Source organism: Humulus lupulus, chromosome 9 (genome assembly GCF_963169125.1).
Source record: "Humulus lupulus chromosome 9, drHumLupu1.1, whole genome shotgun sequence".
NCBI lineage: Eukaryota > Viridiplantae > Streptophyta > Magnoliopsida > Rosales > Cannabaceae > Humulus > Humulus lupulus.
Window position 1 is genome coordinate 72,904,413 of NC_084801.1, and position 10,223 is coordinate 72,914,635.

Here is a 10,223-nt window from a genome sequence, read left to right on the forward strand (position 1 = left end):
CCTCAAAATAGCCCACACGCACCGCGGCCCAACCCCTCGAACCCAGAAAAACTCACTATTTTCACATCAAAAACCAGTCCAATTATCCCCAGAATTAAACCAACATTCCAAACTAGTTATCACAAATATTATACTATTGATTCCATAGAAAAACCCAACAGAAACTCATGCCAAAACCCTTATAAAAATCAAAGTTGAATCTTCATCCCTCCAACATGCAAAACTCTAATATTCAACCTAAAAATAGCTGCAAATTAACACAACTCAACATATTAAGAAGTTTACATTTTAAAGAATTGAATCCACAACTCAGTTTCCTAAGCTCCAAGCTTCCAAAACTCTAGCTGGGTTCCTAGCTTCAATTCCTTAGTTTTGGCTGGTTTTTCTCCAAGATGTTACTAGGCCTTCAAGAGTATAGGAAAACCAGAGAAAATGAGAGGGAGTTGGTCTGTTTAGAGGAAGTCTAGGGGTTTCCTTTATTTTTTTTTATTTCACTTAAATATAAGTGGTTACCTCAAGGCACGGGGTACCAAAAACGTCCCCCAGGGAAAAATGGTAAATTTTCCCAATATTCCCCCCTAGACATTCTAACCTCAAATATATCTCCAAATATTTATTTCCATAACCCGGTAACCCCATAAATTATCACATACCCGTTATGCCCCTCGACACACCCCGAGTCAAATTCTCAACCTCGTTGTGACTTCCTGACTAACGGCTCCCCAGAACTGTCTTGGATCGTGCTACACAGATGTATCACAAACATATAACCTATATGCCTTTGTTGAGTCTAGTTTTTGTTATGTTTTGGTGATATTTTTAGTAGTCTTTTATTTTGTTTTTCTTTTATTTAGTACGGGTTTATGCTTTGTTTGTCTGTCTTTGTGAATATCAGGAAGAATTGAGCATGTGGAAGAAAATGCCAAAGAAAGGGAAGAAATAACCAAGTTTTTCATCATATTTTGATAAAGAATGGTTCTCAACACAATTTTGAAGTGTTGGTGAAATTTTGGGATGAAAACTTGAAGAATTGAGAAATCCCTTAAAAGCCACGGCATGAGCAAAGTGGATCCGCGGCTAGGGGGGAAACAGAAGCATTATTTTTTAAGGAAATCTTCGGGCCGCGGCATGGCTATAGAGAGTCGTGGCATAGATGGGCATTTTTCCCAGAACTCGTTGATGCGGGCCGCGGCATGGCTATAGAGAGTCGCGGCATAGATGGGCATTTTGCCCAGAACTCGTCGATGCGGGCCGCGGCATGGAGAGGGCTTTTTCCCCAGGAATTTGGACACGAGCCGCGACATACTGTATGTAGAGCCGCGGCCCGCCTCTTTAAAATTTTAAATCCTAGGTTTTAATATGGCGAAAAAGAAGAGAGAAGGAACGTACGGACGAGCGAGAGAAGGGCCGGTTTTGAAGACTCAAGCTTAGAGTATTTTTACATGTTTTTCTTCTTCCTGATGTTATTCTTAATTTCTGTTGTGATTAGCACTATGGCTAGGAACTAATTTTCTGTTTAGGATGTTTAATTGAATCACTTGAATCTCTGATATGAACTAATGCAATTTTAATATTCTTCTTTTTCAATCTTCTTCAATTCCATATAACATGTTCTTATAGATTGATTATTGGTTGGCCATCTTTAGTCATTTACATATGTTTTTAAGTCAAAATCTGAGAAGTGAGATTTAATTCTGCTGTGGTTATATTGGACATAATTCTAATTTAGAACGAAAGTATCTGAATTAATTGCGTAACTGTTATTAAGTTGTTGAGATTAATGCTACCTCTGTGGTTCAATTTACCATAGAAATATGGGAAAATTGTCACCTAGGTTGAGTTTATAATTCATAGTATGATTATAGGCTGCTGTATCAACTTGTTAATTGAATTAGGTAAAAAGAAGAAGAATTCACACTTTGCACTAGGGAATAATAGGGAGGATAGTTGATGAGATTGAATATCCTAATTGTTTCTCAGTGATTAAATTAAAAGTTTTTCTATTAGTTGTTATTCCATTCAATTTTTAATTATTGTTTCTGCAATTTATAGTTTCTTTTGGTGTATTTACAAAAATCAAGAATTTCAATTCATCAAATAGAACAAGAAATTAATTGACTGGTAATTGATAAATCAGTCCTTGAGGACGATACTTGGTTTTACCATTTTATTACGAGTTTGCGACTGTGTGCACTTGCATAGCAAAAATATCGCAACAAGTTTTTGGCGCCGTTGCCTGGGACTGAAAATAATTATCAATATCAGTCTAATTAATTTATATTCTAATTTGATTTTAATTTCTCTTGTTTCTAATCTGTTTAGTTGCTTAATTTGTCTATCTCAGGTGAATTTTGGTATATGCGTGGCAGAAAAGGAAAAGACACACTTGTTCCTCTGAATCCTGAGATTGAAAAGTCTTGCAATCAAATTAGAAAGAACAAGAGAGAGGCCCAGAAATCTGTGAAGATGGCACAGAATGACGGGGATGGCAGGAATGTTCTAACTCCTGGAGTTGTACAAGGGGTTCAGGCTCAGACCAATGCTGAGAGGAGCCTGAGAGATTATGTGCTACCCACTCTGACGAGAGTACAAAATAGTATACGCCCACCAGCTGTAGAGGCCAACAACTTTGAAATAAATCCCGCTATTCTACAAATGGTGCAGTCCTCTGTGCAATTCAATGGGTTGCCCTCTGAAGATCCTCACACCCATTTGTCCAACTTTCTGGAGTTGTGTGGAACCTTCAAATATAATGGGGTGAGTGATGACGCAATCAAGCTTAGGCTTTTCCCATTTTCTCTAAGGGACAGAGCTAAAAGTTGGCTGAACTCTCTGCAGCCAAACTCTATTGTCACCTGGCAAGATCTAGCTCAGAAATTTTTGTCCAAATTCTTCCCTCCGTCCAAAGCTGCTAAATTGAGGGGAGAGATAAATAACTTTTGCCAGAATGACGGAGTGTCACTGTATGAAGCTTGGGAAAGGTTTAAGGAACTCCTGAGAAGATGTCCTCATCATGGCATTGAACAGTGGATGCTAGTACAGAATTTCTACAATGGTTTATGTCCTACAACTAGAACCATTATTGATGCTGCAGCAGGTGGCACTTTTATGAGCAAGAGCGCAACTGGTGCTTATGAGCTGCTAGAGGACATGGCCACAAAAAATCATCAATGGTCTGAGGAAAGATCATCAGGAGTTAGAAAGGTAGCTGGGGTGCATGAGCTAGATGCAATCACTGCTCTAACAGCACAAGTAGCCTCTCTGACAAAGCAGTTACAACAGAGCAGTGTATCTGCTAATGCGGTTCAGATGGCAGTGAGGTGTGAAATGTGTGGTGGTGCTTATTCTGTCGATCAGTGCCCTATCTATATGAATAATAACACCCCAATGGATCATGCCCAAGTTCAAGCGGTGAGAAACTTTCAAAGGCCACTCAATAATCAATTCTCCAACAACTACAATCCTGGGTGGCGAAATCATCCCAATTTTTCGTGGAAGAATAATCAAGGCCAACAACCTCAGTTTCAGGGCCAATTTCTGAATAACATGCCTCAGCCACCTATGAATCAAGCTTCATCATCACAACAGCTTAGGCCTTAACAATCAATGCCTCAACCTGAGAGACCTAATGAACTGCAAGCTGCCTTGTTGACTCTTACTAATACTCAGACTGAATTTATGACTGAGACCAGATCCTCTATTCGAAACCTTGAGACACAGGTTGGGCAGTTGGCCAATATGCTCAATAACAGACCCCAGGGAAATTTTCCTAGTAATACTGAAGTCATCCCCAAGGAGCAAGTTCAGGCAATTACTCTGAGGAGTGGGAAACAAACTGAGCAGCCTATACCTCCACAGGCAGTGGTTCAGAATAAAGAGATGGGTGCACAGTCTGATTCAGAAAGGGTTACTGAAGACCACCAGCAGTCAGAAAAGAGTTCGCCAGTTGTTATTGAGCAGCCAGTTAGAGTTCCATACCCTCAGAGGCTTAGAAAGACTACACTTGATAAACAGTTTTCTAAGTTTCTTGAGGTGTTTAAAAAGCTGCACATAAACATTCCTTTTGCTGAGGCCTTGGAGCAAATGCCCAGTTATGTGAAGTTCATGAAGGAGATTCTGTCAAAGAAAAGGAGAATGGAGGACTATGAGACTGTAGCACTCACTGAAGAGCGCAGCGCGATTTTACAAAGGAAGTTACCCCAAAAGCTGAGAGATCCGGGGAGTTTCACCATACCTTGCACCATTGGAAAGTTTGAATGTAAGCACGCCTTATGTGATCTGGGGGCAAGTATCAATCTGATGCCCTTATCTGTGTTTAAAAGACTTGGTTTGGGGGAGGCAAAACCAACAACTGTCACTTTACAGCTCGCAGACCGATCGTTAACACATCCACGAGGTATTATTGAGGATGTTCTTGTGAAGGTGGATAAGTTCATATTTCCAGCTAACTTTATTGTTCTGGACATGGAGGAGGACACAGATGTCCCGATTATTCTCGGTAGGCCATTTCTAGCCACAGGCCAAGCTCTTATTGATGTTCAAAAAGGAGAGCTTAAGCTTAGAGTTCAAGGAGATGAGGTGGTCTTTAATGTCTTCAAGTCTATGAAGTATCCGGTGGCTAGTGACAGTTGCTTTAGTGTGGATGTGATAGAAAAGGCAGTCTCCAAGAGAAGGATGAGCAGTGATGCCTTAGAGGCAGTATTATTGGGTGATGAGGGCGATGATGATGATGATGCTGAGATCAGAGAATGTGTAAACTGGATAAACTCCTTCTTACCATATTGGAAGAAGTTTCAGGAAATAGCAGATGCGATTGATAAACCGCTAACCTCCATTCAGCAGCCACCGCCGTTGGAATTAAAGGTCCTCCCAGATCACTTGCGCTATGCTTATTTGGGAGAGAATGAAACTTTACCTGTCATTGTGGCAGCTGACCTGTTAAAGGTAGAATTGGAGAAACTGTTGAGAGTTCTAAGGGAGCATAAATTGGCCATTGGGTGGACCTTGACATATATTAGAGGAATCAGCCCATCGATAGTGATGCATAAAATTTTGTTGGAGGAGAATAGCAAGCCATCCATAGAGGCCCAGAGAAGACTCAATCCAGCTATGAAGGAAGTAGTGTTGGAGCAAATTCTTAAATGGTTGGATGTTGGGGTAATCTACCCAATTTCTGATAGCGCATGGGTGAGCCCTATGCAAGTGGTACCTAAGAAGGGTGGAATGACTGTGGTGAAAAATGAGAACAATGAACTCATTCCAACAAGGACTGTAACGGGGTGGCGAATTTGTATAGACTGCCGCAAGCTCAATAAGGCAACAAGGAAGGATCATTTTCCTTTGCCTTTCCTTGATCAGATGCTTGACAGATTGGCAGGCCATAGCTACTACTGTTTCTTGGATGGGTATTCTGGGTATCAACAGATCGCTATTGCACCAGAGGATCAAGAGAAAACAACCTTCACATGTCCTTATGGCACATTTGCTTTCAGGAGAATGCCATTTGGACTATGCAATGCCCCTGCAACATTTCAACGGTGCATGATGGCCATATTTTCAGTCATGGTAGACTCGTGTATTGAGATTTTCATGGATGATTTCTCTGTTTTTGGTTCATCATTCGATCTCTGTTTGGGTAACTTGTAGAACGTGATGCGTCGTTGTGAGATGGAAAATCTGGTGCTGAATTGGGAGAAATGCCATTTTATGGTGAAAGAAGGGATTGTTCTTGGCCATAAAATTTCAAGTGAGGGAATTGAGGTAGATAGAGCAAAAATTTCTACCATTGAAAAGCTGCCTCCACCAGTTTCAGTCAAAGGAGTTAGAAGTTTTCTTGGTCACGTTGGGTTCTATCAGAGATTCATAAAAGATTTCTCTAAAGTGTCCAAGCCCCTCTCAAATCTGCTTATGAACGGAGTTGTCTTTGATTTTAATGATGAATGTTTGAGGGCGTTCCATTTCTTGAAAGAAAAGCTTATTTTTGCTCCAATTGTACTAGCTCCGAATTGGGAATTGCCTTTTGAGTTGATGTGTGATGCCAGTGATTACGCAGTGGGGGCAGTTCTGGGACAGTGGATTGACAAGGTATTCAGGTCTATTTACTATGCTAGTCGGACTCTAAATGATGCTCAGCTGAATTATGCCACTACAGAAAAAGAGTTGCTAGCTATTGTGTTTGCTTGTGATAAATTCAGACCATATCTGATTGGTAACAAAGTGATTGTCTACACTGATCACTCTGCCATTAAATATTTGATGTCAAAGAAAGATGCCAAGCCTCGCCTGATTAGATGGATTCTTTTGCTTCAAGAATTTGACTTGGATATTCGTGACAAGAAGGGCAGCGAGAATGTGGTGGCTGATCATCTCTCTAGACTTGAGGTGGGGGAGACTGAAAATAAGAAAGCAATGCAAATCAATGATCACTTTCCTGATGAGCAGTTGTTTGGGGTAAGTGAGACTTTAGTTGTCCCTTGGTTTGCTGACATAGTGAATTTCTTGGTCGCCAAGATTGTGCCTCCTGAAATGTCAAAGCAGCAATTAAAGAAATTCTTTTCTGAGGTGAAACACTACTATTGGGAGGAACCTATTCTCTATAGGCACTGTGTTGATCGGATTATCAGAAGGTGTGTTCCTGAAGAAGAGATGCAGTCCATTCTTAATCACTGTCATACTCAACAATGTGGAGGGCACTTTGGAGCATCAAGAATGGCGGCTAAGGTATTACAAAGTGGTTTTTATTGGCCTTCATCATTCAAGGATGCCAATGTTTTTGTCAAGGCTTATGATAGATGTCAGCGAACTGGTAACATCTCGAGGAGAAATGAAATGCCTCTACAGGGGATTCTTGAAGTGGAACTGTTTGATGTATGGGGCATCGATTTCATGGGGCCTTTTCCACCGTCTTACAACAATGAATATATTCTATTGGCAGTGGATTATGTATCCAAATGGGTGGAGGCTGCAGCAACTAGAGCCAATGACAGTAAAACTGTGCTTAATTTTCTGCATAAACATATTTTTACTAGATTTGGCACTCCCCGAGCTCTGATTAGTGATGAAGGGAAACACTTTGTGAATAAGCAACTGGATGCATTGCTGGCTCGTTATGGAGTTTATCACCGAAAAGCATTGCCTTACCATCCTCAATCAAATGGGCAAGCTGAAGTTTCAAATAGAGAAATCAAAAGCATCCTTGAGAAGACCGTTGACAGTTCAAGGAAAAATTGGTCGAAAAAGTTAGATGATGCGATTTGGGCTTACAGAACAGCATTCAAAACACCAATAGGCATGTCTCCTTACAGGTTGGTGTTTGGTAAAGCATGTCATCTACCAGTTGAATTGGAGCATAGGGCATTCTGGGCTATGAAAAAGTTGAATTTTGATTGGAGTGCCGCTAGTGAACGAAGGCTGTTGCAACTGAATGAACTTGATGAGTTCAGAAATGAGGCTTATGAGAATGCCAAGATTTATAAAGAAAGAACAAAGGCTTGGCATGACAAGAACTTAATCAGAAAAGAGTTCCAACCAAGGCAGCAGGTACTTCTTTTCAATTCAAGACTACGACTGTTTCCTGGAAAATTGAAGTCAAGATGGTCAGGCCATTCACTGTTGTTCAAGTTTTTCCGTATGGTTCTGTAGAAGTTCGGGGCAACTCAGGTGATTCTTTTAAAGTCAATGGTCAGAGATTGAAGCCCTACTTGGGTGGTAGTTTTGATCAAGCGAAGTCTATCCTCCTTCTGAAGCCTCTCTGAAGAGGGGTTCAGCGTCCGGCTAAATGACGTTAACGACAGCGCTTGTAGGAGGCACCCTATGTTTTACTTGTTATTTATTTTACTTTTGTATTTGTAAACAATGGATATTTGGTTTATTTTTGGACTTTTAGAATCGTGAAAAACGTGAAAAATAAAAAAAAACTTTAATAAAATCAAAAAAATAAAAAAAAATAGAAAATCCTTAAGGGTCGCGGCATAGCCATACGATGCCGCGGCATTGGGGGTTCCAGAGGCCCACAGATTTTGAAGTATAGGGGTGGGCCGTGGCATGGATGAGGAGGGCCGCGGCATTAAACCCCAGTTTTCCCAGAATGTCGAGGCGGGCCGCGGCATAGGTATCATGATGCCGCGGCATTATTCACTGGAGATTTGATGCGGGCCGCGGCATGGTCAAAGTAATGCCGCGACCCGAGTCCGAAATTTGGGATAAAAAGCCCTAATTTGGCCAAATTCTCACTCATTATCACTTTCAGAATTTGTTCTCCTACTCAAAACCTCTTTTTCTCTCTAATTCTTGAGACTTCCATTAGCCAAGGAGACAAAAAGGAGAACTTTTGTGCCATTCAAGTAAGTGTCTCCTATATATTCTAGTGCTTTTGATTGGAGAATAGTTTGCATTGTGGTATTGTGGATTGCTCTATGCTTTTCTTGTGAGACATTTAAGGGGTTTATCGATTGTTTATCTGGGAATTAGTGTTTGGGCTGTTGATTGTGTTAATCAGTAAGTTTTGGGGGAGTGACACCAAAGGAAAATTGTACTCAAGTTCTTGAAAACCTATTTGGGGGTTTACTTTGTTCTTGTTTTGAAAGACACTATGGGTCCTAAGAGAAATACCCCTAGAGGTACCTCCTCAAAGAAAGCCTCCTCATCCCGCACTCAACCACCACCAACACCACCTGCCCCAGCTGATTATGACACGAATTTATTTGTCAATAAGGACGCAGCTGATTTATTTAAAAAGATTCATAAGAGATTGGTGGTAAGGGAAAGGGGGTTTGAGCTTAATGAGGCCACTATTGTACAAAACCCTGCTTATGACATTATCAAAGTTGAAATAGTGCGACGTAATTGGGGTTTCCTATGTGACTCTACTTATGTGGGCTCAGGCAACTGCTCTCAGATATATGAATTCTTTGCCAACTTCTCATATCTTGATGCAGAACAGAACAATTTTATCAGGGGTAAATTGGTGCTTACAACATCTTATGCTTTTAACCAATTACTGGGCCTCCCCTCTTTGTCTACACAAGAGGATGAACATTGGCAGTTGGCCCATTTTGAGGAGCCCGACTATGATGCTGTCGCTGCCATTTTGAGTGTGGAAGGTGCACGCTTTAACTATCATAACAGAAAGCCCAAAGAGTTGTACAGGTGGCAGCTAGATCCAATTGCGAAGACGTGGGTTTATTTTGTGAGTTCACGTTTACTGCCGACATCTCATCTGTCTTCTATTGATCGAGAGCGCTGCTTGTTGGTGTATGCTATCATGACTCAAATGAAAGTTGATGTGGGCCGCGTAATCCGCTATAGCATTTGCAACATTAGCAGATTCAATACTACAGCTGGTGTTGCCCATGGTACTTTCCTCTCGACTCTATGCAACACTAATGAGGTACCAGTCTACACCAGCGATCTAGTCCGGAGGCCAATGGGGGCAATCAATCAGACTATGTTTACGGCATTCCCTTCAGCCTCTCTTACGCCGCCTGCCTCTAGCCAGCAAAATAAGCGCAGCCGGGCTGATGACATAGTGGACATCGATCAAGCTGAGGAGGAGGAAGCAGATGAAGCAGGTCCCAGTAACCCACCTTCGAATTTGGAAATTGGTGGACTGATTGATGAGCACACGCAGCACATGCAGCGCACGCATGCTCGATTGGATTACCTTATTCAGCATAATCAATACTTAATCCAATCGCATCATGCGCAAAATCAGCACTATAATGACTTCATGGTGCAACAAAATGAGTACGGGCGGGTTCACATTGAGGAGTTGGATGCTTTAGTAACAAGGTAAACTATGAGCTCCGCTGATGAGAATTACTTCACTCCTCTGCCCTAGTACACTCCATACCAGTGGCCACCTCCACCACCTCCTCTGCCATACTGATGTGGCGCCCGGTAAGTTCTCTTCCCTTGTTCTTTCTTTACCACATTGGGGACAATGTGCATTTTAAGTTTGGGGGGGAGCTTATTTTGTTTTGTTTTCTTTTATGCGTTGTTTAGTTTAGTTTTTAGTCTGTTGTATTATTTTCTGTGTTGTTTAGTGTAACTGTTAAGCCATCATTCTTGTCTGTTGTTGCTTTGTCTTTGCTCGTGAAAAGGAAATTGAATTCAACTGTGTGCTTGGCTCAATTGTTTTAGAGTTTAATCTAAAAGTTTTGTGGGAAATTTTTAATATTTTTTGAAAATGCAACATTTTGGATTTTATTATATGAGCTTGACTA

General features: G+C 41.2%; 1 non-coding gene across 1 annotated transcript; it reads right to left on the reverse strand.

Annotated features, from left to right (window-relative positions):
* Positions 1-2,913: 2,913 nt before the first annotated feature.
* On the reverse strand, positions 2,914-3,020 carry LOC133802914 (small nucleolar RNA R71). The gene has a single exon (XR_009877657.1). It is a non-coding gene; the product is annotated as a small nucleolar RNA R71 (small nucleolar RNA).
* Positions 3,021-10,223: the final 7,203 nt, after the last annotated feature.